At 35.5% G+C, this 24,588-nt stretch overlaps 1 pseudogene; it reads left to right on the forward strand.

Annotated features, from left to right (window-relative positions):
• The first annotated feature begins 1,117 nt into the window (after positions 1-1,117).
• On the forward strand, positions 1,118-1,216 carry LOC122737714 (annotated as a pseudogene).
• Positions 1,217-24,588: the final 23,372 nt, after the last annotated feature.

Genomic DNA, 24,588 nt, shown 5'->3' on the forward strand with positions numbered 1-24,588 from the left:
GTCAACCAATAGAGTTGAATGATGCTAACCAATTAGATTTGTTTGATGTACTAAGATGCAGTTAGCTATGATCAATGTATAAATGACCTACCTCTATCAAAAGAGGATTAAAAACCCTTGGAAAACACCATGTAATGGCTCTGGGGCATATACTAGATCTCTCTTGGTTCTCTGAGGCCACATGGTCTCTACTTCACTCTCATTGGCTCTCTTGGTTTTCTGGGACCACATATTCTCTGTCTCTCTTGCTCTCTCTCTTGGGTTTCCTTGAGACCACATGTAGTCTTTCTGAGAGACCACATGGATCTCTTGAGAACTTTTCTCCTGCTTACAATAAGTGGAATTCTGAAGCTCTCACTTTGCCTCTCTATAATGTGTCCTGGGACCAGGAGAAACTAGGGAGACATGCTCAATCTTTTACTGGTATAATATTGATAAATCAATAACATGCATACCCCAAACTGGTGTCTATAGAAATTATTTTCAGCACACAACAAGCTAAAGAGAGTAAACCATAGGCACCACTGTCAGTAGGTAGAGGAACATCATGTTGGGCAAGTTGAAGCACAGGGACATAACAGAGAATTACATGAAACTATGTCAAATTTTAACTGTCACGAGAAAAAAGAAATCAATATATTCATACACACCAATGGTAAATCACTGCCATTAATGAAGTTTAGTCTGTTTCCCTGCTACTCTCTTTGGAAATAATGCCAATAATTTATGGTAGATTATCCTTTCACAGGAAAACTCCCTTTATTTTAATGATTTTTTTCTGAAAAAAATAACCTTAATGAATGATTATTATTTGATATTTGTCAAGCCCCCCAAATATGTGGCCTGTTGTAATAAATATAACCCTTGTAAAATGGCATAGAGATATTTTTCCATGGATAATCCCATAATTACAGCAATTTGTACTTAAAACATCCTCTCAATTGAGCTATACTTTTAACGAAGATGACCAAGCCCATATGTGGAAATGGACCCTGAACTTGAATATCTCTGAAAAATCAATGGCATGATTTTAATTACTCTTCTTGCTCCTGGGATATTTATAATTAGAAAAAAAAAGACACTTGAAATCATTTGTTAAAAATCTTAAGTCTGGTGCTCACTTTGGTAGTGCATACAATAAAATGGGAATAATACAGATATAGCACAGCCCCTACAAAAGGGTGAAAAATAAATTTGTGAAGAATTCAATATTTTAGATTATCTTAAATTGATAAAGTAATAGAAATCTAAAACCATCAGCAAGCATTATCTGTAATGGAGCTAAGCTAGAAGCTTCCTAACAGGATATGGGTGAAGCAAGGATGCCCGTTATCACCTCCATTCTTTAATATTTTACTAGAAATGTTAGCTATAAAAAGAAGAGAAGAAAAGGAAATTGAAGGAACTAGAAAAGCTATTGAGGAAACAAAACTACCAGTCTTTGCAGATGATATGATGTTACAGTTAGAAAATCCTAGAGAATTAACTAAAAACTACTTGAAATCATTAACAAATTTAGCAAATTTACAGGATACAAAATAAATCATCACCATTTCTATATATTATCAACAAAGTCCAGCAGCAAGAGATGGAAAGAGAAATTCCATTTAAAATAACAGTATACAATGTAAAACATTTGGGAGTCTATCTGCCAAGGTAAACCAAGAAACTTTCTGAACACAGCTATAAAACACTTTTCACATAAATAAAGTCATATTTAAACAATGGGAAAAATATTCATTGCTCATGGGTAGACCGACCCCATAAAATAAAAATATCAATTCTACTTAAATTAATCTATTTATTCAATTCCATACCAATCAAATTATCAAAAAAAGGATAGAGCTAGAAAAAATAATAACAAATTCATCTGGAAGAACAAAAGCTAAAGGAATCATAGAAAAAAATGCAAAAGAAGGCAGTCTAGCTAAACCTGACCCCAAACTGTATCATAAAGTGATAATTATCAAAATAGTCTGTTACTGGCTAAGAAATAGAGATGAGGATCAGTGAACAAACAAGGTAAAAATTACATTATAGTAAATGACCATAGCAATCTAGTATATGTTAAACCCAAAGATCCAAGTTTTTTGGAGAAAAAAATCATTATTTGACAAAAACTCCTGAGAAAACTAGAAAAAAAAAACTGGCAGAAACTAGGCACAGATCAATATTCATGATGCCAAGTTGAAGTTATAACACATAAAGGGTGGTTCCATAAGTAAATTAAGAGAATATGGACGAGTTTATCTGTCAGATTTATGGATAAGGGAAGATGTGGGGACCAATGAAGATAAAGAGAGAATTACAAAATATAAAAGAGATGATTTTGATTATATAAAATTATGAAGTTTTTCACAAACAAAACCAATGCAACCAAAATTATAAGGAAAGCAGAAAATGGGGATTTAAAAATTTTTTGCTACAAGTATCTCTGATAGAGGACTACATTCCCAAATATATAGAGAACTGAGTTAAATTTATAAAAATACAAGTCATTCCTCAATTGATAAATGGTCAAAGGATATGAACAGGCAATTTCCAGACAAAGAAGTCAAAGGTATCTTTAGCCAAAAGGGGGAAAAATGCCCTGAATCACTATTGATCAAAGAAATGCAAATTAAAACAACTCTGTGATACCACCTCACACCTATCAGATTGTCTAATATGATATTTTTTTTGCATTTTATTTATTTTTTCCTTGTTACATGTAAAGATAGTTCTCAACTTTTGTTTATACAAGCTTTCCAATTTCAGATTTTTCTCTCTCTCTCCCCTCTCTCCCCCCCTCCCCTAGACAGCAGGTAATCTGATATATGTATTATATATATATATATGTATATATATATATATATATATAATAACATTAAACATATTTCTGCATTAGTCATGTTATAAGAGAAAAATCAGAGCAGTGAGGAAAAACCGCAAAATAGAAAAACAACAGCACCAAAAACAAAAGAAATAGTATGGTTCATTCAGCATCTATACTCCACAGTTCTTTTTTTTTTTTTTCCTGGATTTGGAGATCGTCCTCCATCCTGAGTTCCCTGGAACCCTTCTGTATCATTGCATTGGTGAGAGGAATATAGTCCATCACAGTAGGTCAACACACAATATTGATTATACTGTGTACATTGTTCTTCTGGTTCTGCTCATCTCACTCATCATCAGTCCACTCAAGACCCTCCAGGTTTCTCTGAACTCCTCCTGTTCATCGTTTCTTACAGCACAATAGTATTCGATTACATTCATATACGACAGCTTGTCCAGCCATTCCCCATTTGATGGCCATCCCCTCAATTTTCAATTCCTTGCCACAACATAATGAGCAGTTATAAATATCTTTGTACATGTGGGTCTTTCTCCCCTTTCCATGATCTCTTTGGGAAAAAGACCCAAAAGTGGTATTGCTGGTTCAAAGGGTATGCACAGCTCCACAGCCCTTTGAGCATAATTCCAAATTGCTCTCCAGAATGGTTGGATCAGTTCACAGCCCCACCAACAATGTAATAGTGTTCCAATTTTTCCACAGCGTCTCCAATATTTATTATTTTCCTTTTTTGTCATTTTAGCCAATCTAATAGGTGTCAGGTGGTACCTCAAAGTTGTTTTAATTTGCATCTCTCTAATCATTAGTGATTTAGAGCCTTTTTTCATATGGGAATAGATAGCTTTGATTTCTTCATCAGAAAACTGCCTATTCATATCCTTTGACCATTTCTCAATTGGGGAATGACTTGGGTTCTTATAAATTTGATTTAGTTCCCTATATATTTTAGAAATGAGGCCTTTATCAGAAGTACTGGCCACAAAAATTGTTTCCCAGCTTTCTGACTCCCTTTTAATTTTGGATGCATTGCTTCTGTTTGTACAAAACCTTTTTAATTTAATGTAATCAAGATCATCCATTTTGTATTTTATAATATTCTCTATGTCTTGTTTGGTCATAAACTGTTTTCCTTTCCAAACATCTGAAAGGTAGACTATTCCTTTCTCTCCTAATTTACCTATGGTATCACCTCTTATGTCTAAATCATGTATCCATTTTGACCTTATTTTAGTATAAGGTATAAGATGTTGGTCTATGCCTAATTTCTGCCATACTATCTTCCAGTTTTCCTAGCAGTTTTTGTCAAATACTGAATTCCTATCCCAGTAGCTGGAGTCTTTGGGTTTATCAAATGCTTTATTACTACTGTCATTTACTACTGTGTTTCCTGTGCCTAGCCTATTCCATTGATCCTCCACTCTATTTCTTAGCCAGTACCAGATAGTTTTGATGACTCCCACTTTATAGTAAAGCTCCAGGTTTAGTACCACTAACCCACCTTCCTGTGATTTTTTTTCATTATTTCCCTGGATAGTCTTGATTTTTTGTTTTTACAGATGAATTTTGTTATTATTTTTTCTAGCTCTATAAAATAATTTTAGGTAGTCTGATTGGTATGGCACTAAATAAATAAAATAATTTAGGTAGTATTGTCATTTTTATGATATTAGCTCTGCCTATCCATGAACAATTGATATCTTTCCAATTATTTAGATCTGATTTGATTTCTGTGAATAGCGTTTGGTAACTGTGTTCATAGTGTTCCTGGGTTTGTCTTGGCAAATAGACTCCCAAGTATTTTATATTATCTACCATTACTTTAAATGGAATTTCTCTTTCTATCTCTTGCTGCTGGACTTTGTTGGTCATGTATACAAATGTTGATGATTTATGTGGATTTATTTTATATTCTGCTACTTTGCTAAAGTTGTTAATTGTTTTAAGTAATTTTTGAGTTGATTCTCTAGGTTTCTTTAAGTATACCATCATATCATCTGCAAAGAGTGATAGTTTTGTTTCCTCCTTGCCTGTTCTAATTCCTTTAATTCCCTTTTCTTCTCTGATTGCTAAAGCTAACATTTCTAGGAAAATATTAAACAATAGGGGTGATAATGGACATCCCTGTTTCACCCCTGATCTTACTGGGAAGGCCTCTAATTTATCTCTATTGCATATAATACTTGCTGATGGCTTTAGGTAGATACTGTTTATTATTTTAAGGAAAGCTCCACCTATTACTAAACTCTCTAGTGTTTTTATTAGGAATGTGTGCTGTATTTTGTCAAAAGCTTTCTCTGCATCTATTGGGGTAATGATATGATTTTGGTTAGTTTTCTTATTGATGTGGTTGATTATGTTAATAGTTTTCCTAATGTTGAACCAGCCCTGCATACCTGGTATAAATCCCACCTAGTCATAGTGTATTATCCGGGTGATCACTTGCTGTAATCTTCTTGCTAATATCTTATTTAAGATTTTAGCATCAATATTAATTAGGGAAATTGCTCTATAATTTTCTTTCTCTGTTTTTGCTTTGCCTGGTTTTGGTATCACCACCATATTTGTATCATAAAACAAATTTGGTAGAACTCCTTCTTCACCTATTTTCCCAAATAATTTGTATAATATTGGAATTAATTGTTCTTTAAATGTTTGGTAAAATTCACCTGTAAACATATCTGGCCCTGGTGATTTTTTCGTAGGGAGTCATTAATGGCTTGTTCAATTTCTTTTTCTAATATGGGTTTATTTAAGGATTTTATTTCCTCTTCAGTTAACCTGGGCAGTTTGTATATATTCATCCATTTCATTTAGATTGTCAAATTTATTGGCATACACTTGGGCAAAATAATTCCTAATTATTGATTTAATTTCCACTTCATTGGTGGTAACATCCCCTTTTTCATTTTTGATACTGGTAATTTGATTTTCTTCTTTCTTTTTTTTTAAATCAAATTAACCAATATTTTATCTATTTTGTTAGTTTTTTCATAAAACCAGCTCTTAGTTTTATTGATGAATTCTATAGTTTTCTTGCTTTCAATCTTATTAATTTCTCCTTTAATTTTCAGGATCTCAAGTTTAGTATCTAATTGGGGATTTCTAAATTTTTATTTTTCTAGCTTTTTAAGTTGCATGCCCAATTCATTAATCTCCTCTTTTTTTTATTCATGTAAGCATTTAGAGCTATACATTTTCCCCTAAGCACTGCTTTGACTGCATCCCATAGATTTTGGTATGCTGTCTCATTATTGTCATTGTCTTGGATAAAGTTATTGATTGTTTCTATGATTTCTTGTTTGGCCCATTCATTCTTTAGAATGAAATTATTTAGTTTCCAATTGATTTTCATTCTACTTTTCCATGGCTCTTTATTACATGTAATTTTTATTGCATCATGATCTGAGAAGGATGCATTTAATATTTCTGCCTTTCTACATTTGACTATGATGTTTGTGTGGCCTAATACATGGTCAATTTTTGAAAATGTGCCATGTACTGCTGAGTAAACGGTATATTTCTTTCTATACCCATTCAATTTTCTCCAGACATCTATCATGTCTAACTTTTCTAGAAATCTATTCACCTCTTTCACTGCTTGCTTATTTATTTTTTGGCTAGATTCATCTAATTCTGAGAGGGGGAGATTCAGATTCCCCACTAGTATATTATTACTGTCTAATTCTTCTTATAACTCATTTAACTTCTCCTCTAAAAATTTGAATGCTATACCACTTGGTGCATATATATTTAATATTGATATTACTTCATTATCTATTACTTCATTATCTTTTAGCAAGATGTAATTTCCTTCCTTATCTCTTTTAATGAGATCTATTTCTGCCTGTGCTTTGTCTGAGATAAGGATTGCTACCCCTGCTTTTTTACTTTAGCTGAGGCATAATATATTCTGCTCCAGCCTCTTGCCTTTACTCTGTGTGTATCTCTCTGCTTCAAATGAGTTTCTTGTAAACAGCATATTGTAGGATTCTGCTTTTTTATCCACTCTGCAATTCACTTCCGTTTTATAGCAGAGTTCATCCCATTCACATTCACAGTTATTATTACTGACTGTCTATTGCCCTCCATTCTATTTAACCCCTTGGTATTTTCCCCCATTCTTTCACCCTATTCCTCCTCACCAACGTTTTGCTTCTTACACCTGCCTCCCCCAGTCTGCCCTCCCTTTTTATCACCCCTCCCTTTTCTTTACCCTTTCCTCCCTTGCTTTTGTCCTCCCTTCTATTAGTCCCCCCTTTCCCTTCCCCTTTTAATTCCCAAAAAAATGAGCTAAGTTTCTTTATCCAAATGAATGTATATGTTATTCCATCTTTGAATCAAATCTGATGAGAGTAGGGTTGAAACAAAGTTCACCCTTCCTTTCTTTCCTTTTATTGTAATAGGTTTTTTTTTCACCTCTTCATATGATGTAATTCACCCTATTCCACCCCACCTTTCCTCTCCTCCCCATAGACTCCCTTTTTAACTCCTTAATTTTCTTTGTATCATCACATTAAAGAATTTTTATTTATACCCTCTGTGTAAAGTCCTTCTCTCTGCCCAAATACATTTACAATTCTTAAGATTTATGAGTATAATCTTACCTTGTAGGGATGTAAACAGTTTAACCTAGTTGAGTAACTTTTTTTCCCCTCTTTACCTTTTTAAACTTCTCTTGAGTCTTTTATGTTAAGATAGAATTTTCTATTCAATTCTCGTCTTTTCATCAGGAAACCTTGAAAGTCCCCAATGTCATTGAATGTCCATCTTTTCCCCCGAAAGAGAATGAACATTTTTGCTGGGTAATAGATTCTTGACTGCAATCCAAGCTCCTTTGATTTCTGGAATACGATATTCCAAGCCTTGCAGTCCTTTAATATTGAAGCTTCCAGGTCATGCACAATCCTGACTGTGGCTCCATGATATTTAAATTGCTTCTTTCTGGCTGCTTGGAGTATTTTCTCCTTCACCTGATAATTCTGGAATTTGGCTACAATATTCCTTGGGGTTTTCCTTTTGGGGTCTCTTTCAGGAGGTGATCGGTGGATTCTTTCAATGATGACTTTATCCTTTGATTCTATAATATCAGGGCAGTTCTCCTTAATAATTTCCTGGAATATGGTGTCTATATTCTTTTTCTGGTCATGGCTTTCAGGCAGTCCAGTGATTCTCAAATTGTCTCTCCTGGATCTGTTTTCCAGATCAGTTGTCTTTCCAATGAGGTATTTCACATTTTCTTCTATTTTTTCATTCTTTTCATTCTGCTTAACTGATTCCTGGTGTCTCATGTATTCTTTATCTTCCAGTTGTCCAATTCTAATTTTTAAGGCATTATTTTCTTCAATGAGATTATGCACCTTTTTTTTCCATTTGGCCAAATGAATTTTTTAAGGCATTGTTTTCTTTGGTGAAATTAATCACCTTTTTTTCCATTTTGCCAGATGAATTTTTTAAGGAATTGTTTTCTGCAGTCAATCTTTGTGTTTCCTTTTCCAAGCTGCTGATTCTTTTTTCATAGTTTTCTTGTTTTGATTTTATTTCTCTCCCCATTTTTTCTTCTATCTCTCTCAATTGATTTTTTTTTTTTTAGTGAGGCAATTGGGGTTAAGTGACTTGCCCAGGGTCACACAGCTAGTTAAGTGTCTGAGGCCGGATTTGAACTCAGGTACTCCTGACTCCAGGGCCGGTTCTCTATCCACTGTGCCATCTAGCTGCCCCTCAATTGATTTTTAAAATCCTTTTTGAGCTTTTCCAGGAAGGCTTTTTGTTCTTAAGACCAATTCACCTTCCCTCTTGAGGCTTCACATGTAGGTAATTTGAGGGTATTGTCCTCATCTGAGTTTGTGTTTGTCTCTTCCCTGTTGATACAGAAGCTCTCAATGGAGAGGGCTCGTTTTTGGTTTTTACTCATTATTGCAGCTTATTTATTTATTTTTTAAGTTGAGGTCTGTGCTGGGGGCACCAGGGTCCCTGTTTTGGGCTTCTTGTGCAGGGGTATAGGTGCTGTGTGACCGGCTTATTACTCTGAGGCCTTTATAGTGTGTGCAGTTCACCGCCCCCCCCTCCCCTGCACCTCCTATCTGAGTGTCCTAGATCAGTGGGCCTAGTTGTTCCTATCCTGTTCATGGTCCTCTAGCTGGCAACTTGCCCTCTCGGCTGGTGCAGGTAGGTTTTTCCATGGTCCTGCTGGGCCACCATATTTTTGAGCCAGGATCCAGGGTCCTCAGTTGTTCGGCTGTGGCCTGCTTTCTTCTGACTTGCCCCGACCCCATTGGCGCTAAGCTGCTGCCCTGCGCTGCACCTCCCTTTTGCCCAAGTCAGACCGACCTTTCCTGAAGTCTTCTAAATTATCTCTGTTTGGAAGACTGTGTCTCTCTGTCTCTTTGCAGGTTCTGTAGTTTCAGAATCCATCCAGAGGTTTGATTTAATGTTCTTTTTGAGGGAACAGAAGGAGAGTTAAGGCAGCTTGCTGATTCCTCTCTGCCATCTTGGCTCTGCCTTGTCTAATATGATTTTTAAAAAAGAAAAATGGCAAATGGAGGGGTTGTAGGGAAACTGGGATGCTAATGTATTATTGTTGGAGTTGTGAACTAATCCAGCCATGCTGTAGAGCAATTTGGAACTATGCCCAAAGGGCTATATAACCATTCATACCCTTTAATCCAGCAATAGTACTTATAGATCTGCATCCCAAAAATATCTCTCCAAAGAGAAAAAGATCTATTTGTACAAAATATTTATAGCAGGGTTTTTTTTTTTTTTTTGGCGGCTAATAATTGTTAATTAAAGGAATCCCCAAATGACTAAACAAGCTGTGGTATATGATGATAATAGGATATTATTGTGCTAAAAAAAATGACAAGCAGGATAATTTCAGAAAAATCTGGAAGGACTTATATGAACTGATGCATAGTGAAATGAACAGAACTAGAAGAACCTTGTGCACAGTGACAGCAATATTGTTTGATGAAGAACTGTGAATGACTTAGTTATTCTCAGCAATATAATGATTCAAGATAATTTCAAAGGAGCAGTGGTGAAGTATACTATCCACTTCCAAATAAAGAACTGATATTGATTGAACACAGGCTGAAACATGCTATTTCTTATTTTCCTACTTTCATTCTTTTTCTCGTATTCAGTTTTTCTTGTATAAAATAACTAATATGGAATTATTTTACATAATTGTACATGTATAACCTATATCTGATTTCTAACCATCTTGGGGAGGTTCAGGGGAAAGAGGAAAGAAGGGAGATGATTTGGAACTAAAAACTCTAAATACAAATGTTTAAAATTTTTAAAAATATCTCAAGTCTGTCCATAATATTCTCATGGATATAAGACATTTACATCTTACTCTTCATTCATATTTCTTTAGAGACAGTTGGTTTTCAGAATAAAGCAGTCCTGTGATATCAGAGCAAAGGTTTCTTGTAAACCAAGTCAAAAGGGACACTTAGGTGTCCTTTATGCACAATAACATTAATTTGTTCAAATGGTAATTTTTAACTTCTTGTCTTTTTATGTAACTGCATTGACTGAAGCAGTAAGTAGTGTTGTAATGCAGATACTCTAACTTTTTTACTTGTCATGAATGTAATTTAAATTATTAGTTTGGGTTAGCTATTCCAAGCATAAGAGAACATAAATATATTTGGATTCTTATAAGCTAATTTGCTTTCAAAGTAATTAAGACATTCTTTAAACACTGAAACAAAGATTATGCAGTGGGCTAAAAAAGATATTATTAACATAGAAGAATGTATGCTTATTCAATTTATTTAATTAAGTCTATAAAATATGCAAGCAAATGTTTTAATAATATCTTATTTTTCCCAATTACATGTCAAGAAAAAATTTAGCATTCTTTTTTTTTTTTTTTTTTTTTTAGTGAGGCAATTGGGGTTAAGTGACTTGCCCAGGGTCACACAGCTAGTAAGTGTTAAGTGTCTGAGGCCGCATTTGAACTCAGGTACTCCTGACTCCAGGGCCGGTGCTCTATCCACTGCGCCACCTAGCTGCCCCTTAGCATTCATTTTTAAAAGATTTTGAGTTCCAAATTTTTCTCCCTTCTTCCCAATTTACTGTTATACATGTGCTATTATGGAAAACATACTTCCATGATTAGTCAAAATTATGAAAGAAGAAGCAGATCAATAGGAAAAAAGAAGCATGAAAAAGAATAAGCAAAAACTGTGCTTTGATCCACATTCAGAGTGCATCAGTTCTTTCTTGAGAGGTAGATAGCATTTTTTTTCCTGAGTCATTTGTACTTTGTACCCTAGAGTAAATTCCTTGCATGTTTGAGTGGGGTCTGACCAAGAAGAGAATTCATGCAATCTTACTATCGAGGTGAAATTGGATCTTGAGAAAAAACCCAGGGCTTTGGATGAAGGGAGAGGCTCTATGAATCTCTCCAAAATATTGGTTAAAATTAACAATGCCTATTCTAATTGCTTTGATTTTTTTCCTTCTCTTACTGCTGTAAGTAATATTTCTAGTACTATATTGGAAAAATAGTGGTGATAATGGGCACCTTTGCTTCCCCCCTAATCTTATTGGGAAGATTTCCAGTTTGTCCCCATTACAGATGTTTGCTGATGGTTTTAGATAGATAGTTTGTCATTTAAAGGAATGCTCCCTTTATTTCTGTGCTCTCTAGTGTTTGTAATAGGAATGAGTGCTGTATTTTGTCAAAAGCTTTTTCAGCATCTATTGAGATAATTATATGATTTTTGTTGTTTTGTTATTTATATGGTCAATTATGTTGGCAGTTTCCCTAATATTCAACCAACCTTGCATTCCTGGTATAAGTCCTACCTGGTCAAAGTGTATAATGCTTATGATGTATTGCTATTCTGCAAGTTCAATGTCAAAGCATCATGTTCATGACAGACTGCCCCTCTGGACAAAACTTTTCTCTTTCCCTTTTCTATATTGATATTAACATGTTATTAGTTAGCATAGGATATTATTTTTGGCTGTTTCATTGAGCAAACTCATTCATTTTTCAAATGAAACAAAGTGGGGAATGTGGTAAAAATTATTTGTGGTAAAGATATACATCGGAAGTTTTAACTGAAACATTTGAGAGATTGTGCATGCTACTGAAGCAGCTTTTGAAGGACCTCCTCTTTTGGGAAGGAGAACACAAGGAACTTCCAGTACGTGGACTTAAAAGTGAGGGCAGGAACGGAAGTTCTGGCTCTCTGGCCTTGCTAAACTTAGCTGTGGTGCCGCACGTGGGTGAGAGGAGTTGAGAAACACGTGGTTGGTGTTTGGCTTTGGGTGTACTGGTTCTCGTCCTGGCAGGCAGTTTAGGATTTGGTGAGTTTTATAAAGGAAAATAGACTAAGTTTAGATCTAAGGTCATTCATCTGTGTTTCTATTTCCCTATTTCCCTAATTGGTATCACCTTTTGTTGTCTAATTAATTCCCAAGCAATAAAAACTAATCCCTCAGATTAAACCTCAGAGACTTCTTTTTCTTAGTGGTCTGGGATATGTGTATATATATATATATATATATATATATATATATATATATATATATATATATATATATATATGGGAAAAGTTAAAAGGGGGAGTTTTTTCCTCCATATATCCAATTTCTCACACTACAGTTACCTTGCTAGTTTAAACTGACTGTAGAAAATAGGGAAATTGGTCTATAATTTTCTTTCTCTGTTTTAGGTATCAACACCATATTTGTGTCATTAAAGAGTTTGGCAGGACCCCTTTGTCTATTTTTACAATAGTTTATATAATATTAGAATTAATTGTTCTTTAAATGTTTGGTAGAATTCACTTTTGAACCCATCTGGCCTTGGGAAATTTTTCTTCTTACAGAGTTCATTAATGACTTGTTCAATTTCTTTTTCTAAGATGGGGTTATTTTGACATTCTTTTTCTGTTAATCTAAGCAATTTATATTTTTGTAAACATTCATTAATTTTCTCAGATTGTCAGATTTATTGAAACATAATTGGACAAAATATTTCCTAACAATTGCTTCAATTTCTTATTCATTTGTGGTAAGTTCATGTTTTTCATTTTTGATACTGATTTTTACAATTAAATTAACCAATATTTTATCTATCATTGATCTTTTTTTCATAAAACCAGGTCTTAGTTTTATTTAGCAGTTCAATACCTTTATTTACTTTCAATTTTATTAATCTTACCGTTGATTTTTTCAGGATTTCCAATTTGGTTCTAAATTGGAGAATTTTAATTTGTTCTATTCCTACTTTTTTCAGGTGTGTGCCCAATTCATTGAGTTGCTATTTTTCTTTTCTTTTCTTTTTTATTTTGTGGGGCAATGAGGGTTAAGTGACTTGCCCAGGGTCACACAGCTAGTAAGTGTAAAGTGTCTGAGGCCGGATTTGAACTCAGGAACTCCTGAATCCAGGGCCAGTGCTTTATCCACTGCACCACCTAGCCGCCCTGAGTTGCTATTTTTCTAAGGTGTTGAGGTAAGAGTTTAGAGAATAAATTTTCTCCCTAAGTACAACTTTGGCTGCATTCCATAAATTTTGGAATGTCTTACTGTTGTCATTTTCTTTAATGAAATCATTCATTGTATCTGTGATTTTGTTCTTTGGGGCACTTATTTTTTAGGATTACATTATTTCGTTTCCTATTAAATTTTAATCTATCTTTTCACTGCTTTTTAAAAAAACTAATTTTTATTGCATTATTGTCTAAAAAGAAGACATTTAGTATTTCTGTTTTTTTACATTTTATTTTCAGGTTTTTATCCCCTAATATATGGTAATTTTTTATGCAGGTGCCACATATTCCTTTCTGTTCCCATTCAATCTTCTTCAAACATCTGCCATATCTAACTTGTCTAATATTCTATTGGCCTCCTTAGTTTTTTTCTTGGTTCTTTTTGTTTGGATTTATCAAGTTCTGAGAAGGGGTAATTGGGGTTCCCTCACTAGTATAGTTTTTCTGTCTATTTCTTCCTATAACTTACTTCACTTCTTTAAGAATCTGGATACTATAGCGCTTGGTGCATATATGTTTAGTATTGATATTACTTTATGGTCTATGGTACCTTTAAGCAAGATGTAGTTTCTTTGCTTATCTCTTTTAAATAGGTCTATTTTTATTTGTTTTGTTCTTGTCTGCTTCCTTTACCCCCCCCCCCTCATCTTCCCTCCCTTCTGTAAATCCCCACTTCTCCTTTACCCAATCTCCTGCCTTCCTACTTTACTGCAGGGTAAGATAGACTTCTATATTCAACTAATTGTGTGTAGTACTCCTTTGAGTCAGTACCTATGAAGGCAATGTTCCAGTGATACCCATCACTCCCTTCACTCTAATAGGTTTTTGCACCTCTTCATGTGAAATAATTTACCTCATTCTACTTTTCTTTTCCTTCTGAACCCAGTATACTTCTTTTTCTCATTCCTTAATTCTTTTTTTATTCTCTCAAATCCACCTTATATCCATATCCTTTGTCTATATATACTCATTCTAGCTGTACTATTACAATTTTTAAGAATTACAAGTATCATCTTCCCATATATGGATATAAACAATTTTCCTTTTTTTAACTTTTTATGCTTTTCTTGTGTCTTGCTTTTGGAAATCAAAAATTTTGCTCAATTCTGGTCTCTTATTTATGGAAGTTTGAAATCCATCTATTTCATTTAATATGAAGTATTATGTTTAATTTCACTGGGTAGGTGATTCTTGTTTGTAGTCCTAGCACTTTTGCCTTCTGGATCACCATGTTCCGTGACTTCCAGTCTTTTAATATCACAGCTGCTAAATGCTATGTAAACCTGATTTCGGCTCCCTAATATTTGAATAGTTTCTAGCCACTTGTAGTATGTCTTCCTGATAGTTCTGAAATTTGGCTATAATATTCCTTGATGTTTTTATTTTCGGATCTCTTTCCTGAGGTGATTGGTGGATTCTTTCAATGCTTATTTTGTCCTCTGGTTCCAGGATATCAGGGCAATTTTCCTTGATAATTTCCTTAAAGATGCTTTCCAGGTCCTTCTTTTGATTATGACTTTTAGGTAGTCCAAAGATTTTGATGTCTCTGCTGGATCTGTTTTCCAGGTTATTTATTTTTTTCCAGTGAGGTATTTTACAATTTCTTCTTTTTTCATTCTTTTGAATTAATTTGGTTAATTTTTGATGTCACAAAGAATCACTAGCTTTCACTTGCCTAATTCTAATTTTTAGGGAGTTGTTTTCTTTGGTTAGGTTCCTTTTCCATTTGACCAATTCTTCTTCTTCTTTTGTGGGGCAATGGGGGTTAAGTTACTTGCCCAAGGTCACACAGCTAGTAAGTGGCAAGTGTCTGAGGCTGGATTTGAACTCAGGTTCTCCTGAATCCAGGGCCAATGCTTAATCCACTGTGCCACCTAGCTGTCCCCAAATTATGCTTTTTAAGGAGTTGTTTTCTTCCTTTCTTTTTTTCTTTTTTTAGAAAGAATCAATGATTTCTTTAATGATAATGACAAGAATGAGACAATATTACAAAATTTATAGAATGCAGCTAAAGCAGTATATAGTGAAAAAATTATATCTTTAAATGTTTACATCAATAAAAGAAAAGAAAGATCAATAAATTGGGTATCCAACAAAAAAACCTAAAAAATATACTAATTAAAATTTTAATTTAAAATCAAAATGAAAATCAAAGATGTTAATAAAACAAAGTAAAAAATCACATTGAAAACCTAGTATTAATAAATAATATTGGGAGATAATTTATGTGGAAGAACAATAAAAATCCATAAACCATCAGGTAATTTGAATGATAAAAGAAGACAACCAAATTATTGGTATTAAAAATGAAAAAAAAAAGGTAAATTCATGGCCAATGAAGATGAAATTAAAGCAATTGTTAGGAGCCATTTCCCCCAATTGTATAGCAGTAAAATTGATAATCTAAGTGAAATGGATGAACGTTTACAAACATGTAATATTCCCAGTTAAACAACAACAAAAATAATAAAATCCTGAAATAACATTATCTTCAAAAAATAACTTAAAAAACCATCAATTAGGTTCCTAAGAAGAGATCCTCTAGAACAGATGAATTTACAAGTGAATCCTTTTTTAAAAAACTTATTCCCACATTAGCTGGCCTGTGAGAGAAAACAGTCAAAAAACCCCAAACTTCAGATTAAGCCATTGTCAAAGAGGAAAAAAAAAATTAAAAAATGTTTTTCCATCTGTTTTCAGATTGTAATGGAATTTATTAATTTGATCATTGACAATGCCATGTTAAGGTTTAATAAAAATCCAGCAATTCAAACAATTAAAGAAGAGAATTCAGTTTTCCAGATCAGAGACCAGAGTCCAGAGTCCAGTTTTTCAGACCAGAATCCAGTTTCCTCCTGATGACATCTTACCACTTCAAGAAGACAAGAGAACTCAGAGGCTTTATATGAACAGTTTTGTTTTGTTAGTTTTTGTTATCTCCTTCTATTATTATATACCATCTGTAACATGTAGTTTCTGCAGAGGCCCTCCCTCTGCAATACCAATGTCAAAGCATCGCATTCATGAGGGATTGCCCCTCTGGACAAAACTTTCCTCTCTTCCTTTTTCTATATTGATATTAACATATTATTAGCTATCATAGGACATTATTTTTGGCTGTATCATTGAGCAAACTCATTCATTTTTCAAATGAAACAAAGGGAGGAATGTGGTAAAAAAAACAGCATACTACTGAAGCGGGTTTTGAAGGACCGCCCTTTTGGGGAGGAGACTGTGACAAACAGCCATGTGCCTGCTGCTGCCCGGAGAGCATGGCCAAGCAAGTACTTCCAGGATGCCAACTTAAAACGGAGGGTAGAACGGCTTCTAAGTTTAGTGGTGATGGCGCATTCTGGTGATCGGCTCTGGTTCTTGGTCTGGCAGGCAGTTTTGGGATTCAGTGAGTTTTATAAAAGAATATAGACTAAGCTTAGATTTAAGACTATTCATTTGTATTTCTAGTTTCCTATTTCCCTAATTGGTATCACCTGTTTGTTGTCTAAACAAGAAAAGCTAATCCCTCTCTGATTAAAGCTCAGAGGCTTCTTTTTCTTACTGGTCTGGGAGATATATAAGGGAAAAGTTCAAAGGGGAGTTTAATGCTCTTATATCCAATTTTAAATCTCACAAGATACCAACAGTTCTTTCTCTGTAGATGGGCTGCAATTTTCATAAGTCCTTCAGGGTTATATTGGATCATTGGCTTGCTGAAAATTGCCACATGCTTCCCAGCAGATCATCTTACGCTGTTTTTACTGTTATTTTGTATACAGTACATTTCACTCTGCTTCAGTTCATGTAAGTCTTTCCAGGTTTTTCTGATAACATCCTATTCATAATTACTTTTATATAGTACCTTAAACTTGACAAAGAATTTTCTTCACAATAGCTGAGCAGAGTAAACACAATGCATTTTGCGATTATAGTCGATAATCATAACAATTTCCCTCCATTTATTCCTTTCCCATCATATTTACTCTATTTTCTATCTTCTTTTAACCTATTCCTCCACAAAAGTGTTTTACTTCTGACTATCCCCTTACCTGCTCTGCACTCCCTTTTTTCACCCTTTCTTCCTTATCCTCTTCCCCTCCTACTATCCTGTAGGGTTAAATAGATTACTCCTCCCAATTGGGTATGAATGTTATTCCCTCCATGAGCCCACTCTGATGAGATTAAGGTCTTTGAGCTAATTCTGTGTTCTAAATTTTTCTTCCTCCCTTCCTCCTCAACCTTCCCTATGAGATCAAACAATTCAATATGTCATGCTTGTGCAGTAATGCTGAACATCTTCACCTTCCTCAAAAATGTTTTGCTTTTTACTGCTCCCTCCCCCAATCTTTCCTTCTCTCCTTCCCTTCTCACCCCCCCCCCCCACCTATCTCCATCCCCTCCCTCAGGGCAAAATATATATATATTACTATACCTACTTGAGTATGTATGTTAATTCTTCTTTGAACCAGTTCTGATGATATTAAGGTTCACTCACTCCCCAACACTTTACCCCTCTTCCCCTTCCCTACATAAGCTTTTTTCTTGTTTACTTCATGCGAACTACCTCTCCCCAGACCATCACTCCCCTTCCCCCCCCCCAGTCTATTCCTCCTACACCTCAACCCTATTTTAGAGATGTCATCATGGGTTAGTTAGGTGGCACAGTGGACAAAGCACCAGCCCTGGACCCAGGAGGCCCCAAGCCAAAATTTGGTCTAAGACATAAGATACCCCACACTGTCTTCCCCACAAAGAACAAAACATAAATGCTTTACAGATATCATCCCTTCATATTCAGTTCATACCTGTGTGTTCTGTGAATTCCTTACTGAGATGGTTCTTATCAGTTTGAAGTATTATCTTCCCATGTAGGAATGTAAACAGTTTGATCTTTTAATATCCCTCACAACATCCTTTTTCTGTTTACCTTTTTATGCTTCTCCAGGGTCTTGTATTTGAAAATCAAATTTTCTATTCAGTTCAGGTCTTTTTTTTTTATCACAAATGCCTGAAAGACCACTTTTTTGTTGAAATCCCATTTTTTACTCTGAATGATTATACTCAGTTTTGCTGGGTAGGTGATTTTGGGCTGTAGTCCCAGTTCCTTTGCCCTCTAGAATATCATATTCCATGCCCTTCGGTCCTTTAATGTAGAAGCTGCTAGATCTTGCTTTATCCTTATTGGAGATCCACAGTATTTGAATTCCTTTTTTGTAGCTGCTTGCAATATTTTCTCCTTGACCTGGGAGTTCTGGAATTTGGCTCTAATATTTTTGGAGGCTTTCCTTTTGGGTTCTCTTTCAGGAGGTGATTGGTGGTTTCTTTCAATTTCTATTTTAGCTTCAGCTTCTAGAATATCAGGGCAATTTTCCCTCACAATCTCTTGGACGATGGTGTCTAAGCTCTTGTTTTGGTCATGGTTTTCAGGTAGTCCAATGATTTTCAAATTATCTCTCCTAGATTTCTTTTCCAGGTCAGCTATTTTTTCAAGGAGATATTTCACATTGCCCTCTATTTTTTCATTCAGTTGGATTTGCTTTACTGTGTCTTGGTTTCTCATAAGGTCACTAGCTTCCATTTGTTCAATCTTAATTCTTAGGCAGTTATTTTCATCAGACAATTTTTAATCTTCTTTTCCATTTGGCATTTCAAACTGTTGACTTTTTTCATGACTCTCCTGCATTGCTCTCATTTCTCTTTCCATTCTTTCCCCTCTCTCTCTATGTCTTCCTTCTATCTCTCTTACTATCTCTTCAAAGTCCCTTTTGAGAGCTTCCATGGCCTAAGACCAGTTCATATTTTTCTTGGAAGCTTTGGATGTTGGAGCTTGGCCCTGTTATTATCTTCTTCTTCTGAGGTTGTATTGTGGTCTACCTTTCCCCCAAAAAAGTTTTTGATGGTCTTCTTAATTTTCCGCATACTTATCCTAGCTTACTATTTCTTGACTTTTAATGCCTTCTTAAAGTGTAACGCTACTTCCAGGACACACTTTTCGAGCTACAGCATGGCCCAGGATGGGAGGTCCAGGGTGGGGGTGATTGGGCTTCTTCTCAGCCTGCCTGGCCTCAATTTTATTTGATTTTAAACTCTCCACTGGCTGGGGGGGGGGCATTGGGGACTGCTTATTTGCTCTGCTCCTGTTCCCAGCTTCAGAGGTCCCAGGTGTTTTGGTTTGGGGGGGGGCAGGTTTTAGTCTTGCCTGGCCTGTTCTCTGATCTGGAGATAACCTCAAGCCTACTGACTAAACAACCAACCGACAAAGCTTTCTGTGGTGTGGTTCTTAGCTTTAATGAGCTTGATCCCCTCCCCAACCTGGGCCTCCTGCCACTCAGGATTTATTCCTGGTTCCTTGATGGAGTAGGACAGTCAAATTCTTCCCCTTAGTCCACTGGTACCCCAACACTTACTGCTGCACCCCCCGGCCAGCTGTTTAACCCAACCACACACTCAGTTCCAAAAGATGTTGGTGCTGCAGCTGATTCAGAAGCACTGGGGAAAATTCTTCAGGTGGGTGTCTGGTGTTTCTGCCTGATTGCAGTGTTAGGCTTTACTTGTGGCTCAACACGGCCCCCTGTAATCTATCTATAGTTGGAGAAGACTCTCAGCCCACATTTTTGTGTGTTTTTCTGCTCCAGGGGTTCTTTTATTGCTATTTTTTGAGGTGATTGTATCAGGATCTCTGTGCCTTTCCTCCTCCATCTTGGCTCTGCCCCTCCTTCCTTTCTTTTTTTAGTGTTTTATTTTTTTCAATTATGTGTAAAGACAATTTTCAACATTCATTTTTGTAAGATTTTGAGGTCCAAATTTTTTACCTTCCCTCTTTTCCCTACCCCCTCCTAAAGCCAGCATGCAATATAATATAAGCTATATATTACAATCATGTTAAACATGTTTTGACATTAGTCATGTTGTGAGAGAAGAATCAAAACAAAAGTGAAGAAACACAAGAAAGAAGAAACAAAAAAAGTGAAAATAGTATGCTTCAATCTGCATTCAGATTCCATAGTTCTTTTTCTAGATGCATAGAGCATTTTCCATCATGAGTCTTTTGAAATTGTCTGGGATCATTGAATAGCTGAGAAGAGTTGAGCCTATTATAGTTGATCATCACACAATGTTGCTGTTACTGTGCCCAGTGTTCTTCTGGTTCGTGTCATTTCACTTATCTTCAGTTCATGTAAGTTTCCAGTTTTTTTCTGAAATTTGAATGCTCATCATTTCTTACCACACAATAGTATTCTATTACATTCATATACCACAACGTCTTCAACCATTCTCCAATTTATAACCATCTCCTCAATTTCCAATTCTTTGTCACCGCAAAAAGAACAGCTATATATTTTCATACATGTGGGTATTTTTCATTTTTTATGTTCTTTGGATATAGTACTAATAGTGGTATTGCTGGGTCAAAGGGTATGCACAGTCTTATAGCCTTTTGGTCATAGTTCCAAATTGATCTCCAGAATGGTTGGATATGTTCACAAGTAGTTTTCTTCAATGGATTTTTGTATTTCCTTTTCCATTTGGCCAATTCTACTTTTTAAGTAGTTGTTTTCTTTTTCCAAAACGTTGACTCTTTTTTCATCATTCTCTTGCATGACTCTTATTTCTTTTCCCAACTTTTCTTCTACCTCTCTTAGATAATTTTTATACTCCTTTTTCAATTCTTCTTTGAGTTCTTTCTGGGATTGATACCACTTCCCATTTTTTGTTTGGGGCTTTGCCCATAGGTGTTTTGACATTGTTGTCCTCTTCTGAGTTTGTATATTCATTTTCCCTGTCATTATAATAACCTTCTATGGCCATATCCTTTTGTTGTTGTTTGTTGCTCATCTTTCTTGACCCTTTTCCTTCCTTTTAAATTTGAACTCTATTCTAGGGTGGAGGGGGCACTATTTTAGGTTACTTGTGCCAGGGGCCATAAGCTCTGACTGTTTACCTGGTGCTCCACTGATGATTCCCTACAGCCCACAGGGGTGGAGGGTGGCTGGCAGTTTACAGTGTGCTGAGCCAGGTTCCTGGTGCTGGTATCTGCTGCATGACCAGTGGGGTGTTTCTGCATTTTCTTGGTGTTATACTGAAGCCCATTGCAGTCTGGCTGTTGGCAGCTATTTGCTTAGGGAACAGTAGTGTTGACACCTACTTGTTTGCCTGGGCCTATGCTGAAGTATCTGGAGATCTGGACTCAAAGATATTTTATTAGGGCTAAATTGAAGCACAATTCTTGGAGCTGGAATCTGCCTCTTCCCCTACCTATGCTATGGCATAAGTGGGGTCCTTGTACTGGTCTTTGCCTGCTCCACAACTCTGGAACTTGGGATCTTTCACTGGTTTGCTGAAGTGGGGCTTGCTGCTGGCTTGCTGGAATACTTCTTGTCCTGGATTATGCTACTTTTTTACCTGAATGAGAAAGACCTTCCCTGCTGATCTTTCAAAGTTTCTTGGGCTGAAATACTGCTTCAATGTATCTTTTTGCTGGCTTTGCTATTCCAGGGTTTATTTATGTATTTTTTTGGTGGGGGGTTTTGGGGTTGCTTAGAAGTGAATATGGGACAGTTATAGAGATTTACTGCTTACACCATCATCTTGGCTTCCAGATGCCAATACCTGAAAGCGAATGTTTTTAACTTTTAATTGTTGGAGTGGTGACTACCCAAAAATTTTTTAATGATACTACTTGAATCATATGCTTCCAAATGACATAAGATAAAAATAACATGTATTTTAAAAAGAGTGGCAGACAAAATGCCAATTATACCATGTAAAAGAAGAGGATCAAAGATGGGTTAGAAGAACTTCTATATTGATGGAATGATAACAGATGGAGGAGAGAAGGTGATGGTGATAAAGTTTGATTTTGCATAGTTTTTGTTTGCCAAAGAGAATGATATTTGGATGATAAATTATAGATTTGAGGAGTGAAAAAATCTAGAATTTGAAATCAGGGGAACTGGGGTCATTTGGTCAATAAGCATTTATTAAGCACCTCCTATGTGCTATGCTAAGTATTGGGGATACAAAAAAATTAAAAGAATATCTCTGCTCTCAAGAAAGTCACAGTCCAATGGCAGAGACAATATGGAAATAACTATAGACAGGACAAGTGAGAAAAAAGTCAATAGAAATGAACTAGAATTAAGGGGGTTTGGAAAGATTTACTGTGGAAGGTAGAATTTTATCTTTTACTTAAAGGAAGTCAGGGATGTCAGAAGATAGAGATGAAGGTGAAAAATATTCCAGACATGGGGGACAGGAAGTGAAAATGCCCAGTCAAGAAATTGAGTCTCTTGTTTTAGAAACAACAAGAAGTTTGATCTCATTTCATCACACAATATGTGGAAAGTGTAAGGTAAGAGATGACTGGGAATATCATGGGGTGGGGGTGACAGAAGGCAATTATAAGGGATTTTGAATGCCAAACAAAAGATTTTATATTTGATACGGGAAGCAATTGGGAACCATTGGAATTTTTTTGAGTAGAGGAAAGATGTATCAGACTTCCTCTCTAAGAAGATCACTTTGATGGGTTAGTGGAGAATGAACTGGAATAGAGACATGAAGCTGACATATAGAACAGTTAGCTATTGCAATATTCCAGACATGGACTGATGATAGCTTATACCATGGTGTCAGTGGAGAGAAGGGGGCCTTTATAAGAGATATGAGGAAGTTAAAATCAAAAGGCCTTGACAATGGATTGAATATGGAGGATGAGTGAGGGTGAGGACTTGAGGATGACACTAAAGTTATGAATTTGTCACATGCTGCCTTTCATATTTATTATTTCATTTACACTCTGTGAAATTGATACTGTAAGTAATCGATCAAAATCTTCAGTGGGCCCATCACTTTTTCTGTGGATGAGTAAGGGCAATATTACTATTACCTAGCCATCCTAGGTTAGTTATCACGTGCCACAAAGGATACACAGCTAAATTCATCTTGGTACTCCTTATAACAGTGAAGCATGCAACTCTTCCAATGCCTTCTTTCCTTACAAGATTCTTTTTTATGTCCTCCCATGAATGTCCCATTGAGGCTCTACCCACTATGCTAAAGTTTTTTCTCTGAGACCTTCAATATTCTATATGTTCTCAGGTTGTATCTATTATCTATCTTTCTCAATATATTAGCAGGCCCATCTGCTGAATCACAATTCTTGGGTATCTTTTCTATCACTTCTTGCTCATAAGATTTCATTGATAATATACAACAGCCTACTTCTTTTCACAACTTGCATAACTACACACGTATAATTTATATTGAATTGCTTGACTTCTTAAGGGAGAGAGGGGAGGGAGGGAGGAAGAGAAGTTGGAACACAAGGTTAAAAAATTGATGTTAAAATTTTTTTCACATGTAATTTGGGAAAATAATAAAATTATAAATAAGAGGGAAAAAAGAGTGTCAGCTCCTTGAGGGCAGGACCTATTTTTGTCTTTCTATCACCATGCTTAGCACGGTAGTCGGCACATGAGTGCTTAATAAATGTTTGTAGAATTAAAAAAAAATGGTACATATGAACAGAAAAAAAAAAGTTGGGCCAAGATATAGCCAGAGTGATAGAGTAAAAAAAAAAAAAAAGAGGCTGTTAAGTGTTGCATTGGTACTCATGAAATATAATGGGACCCAGAGAACACATCTTCCATGAAGGATTTATTGGAAGACATGGATGAGAATCATACAGAATTCTCCATTTGGGATGGGTTTTGATATGCCTTGGGGAGGTCAACACATAAGATTGAGATCACTGAAATGCATATCAACATTACTTAAGAATGATCATGGAATGTAATAATTTGCTAGAAGTTTTGGGTGAGTACAAGATGCTGAGTTTAGAGAAGGAATTAAAAAAACTGAATGGCTCGACAAAATCAAGATTCATGACTGAAAATAATAAAAAGAAAATTCCTTTTTTTGTTGTAGTCTAATAGAACTCAGACACAATTATTCCAACATCTACTGTTAATCAAAGCCCACAAAAGAAAAAAAAAAGTACTAAATATCAGTTTATTACAATAACAGGTATTTAGTTTAAGAAGTATTTCCTGATACCATTATATATCTTTTTTTGTGTGGGGGGGGCATTGAGGGTTAAGTGACTTGCCCAGGGTCACTCAGCTAGTGTCAAGTGTCTGAGGCCGGACTTGAACTCAGTTCCTCCTGAATCCAGGGCCGGTGCTGTATCCACTGTGCCACCTAGCTGCCCCTGATACTATTACGTATCAAATGCATTGATAG

The sequence above is a fragment of the Dromiciops gliroides genome, chromosome 1 (assembly GCF_019393635.1).
Source record: "Dromiciops gliroides isolate mDroGli1 chromosome 1, mDroGli1.pri, whole genome shotgun sequence".
Taxonomy (NCBI): Eukaryota; Metazoa; Chordata; class Mammalia; order Microbiotheria; family Microbiotheriidae; genus Dromiciops; species Dromiciops gliroides.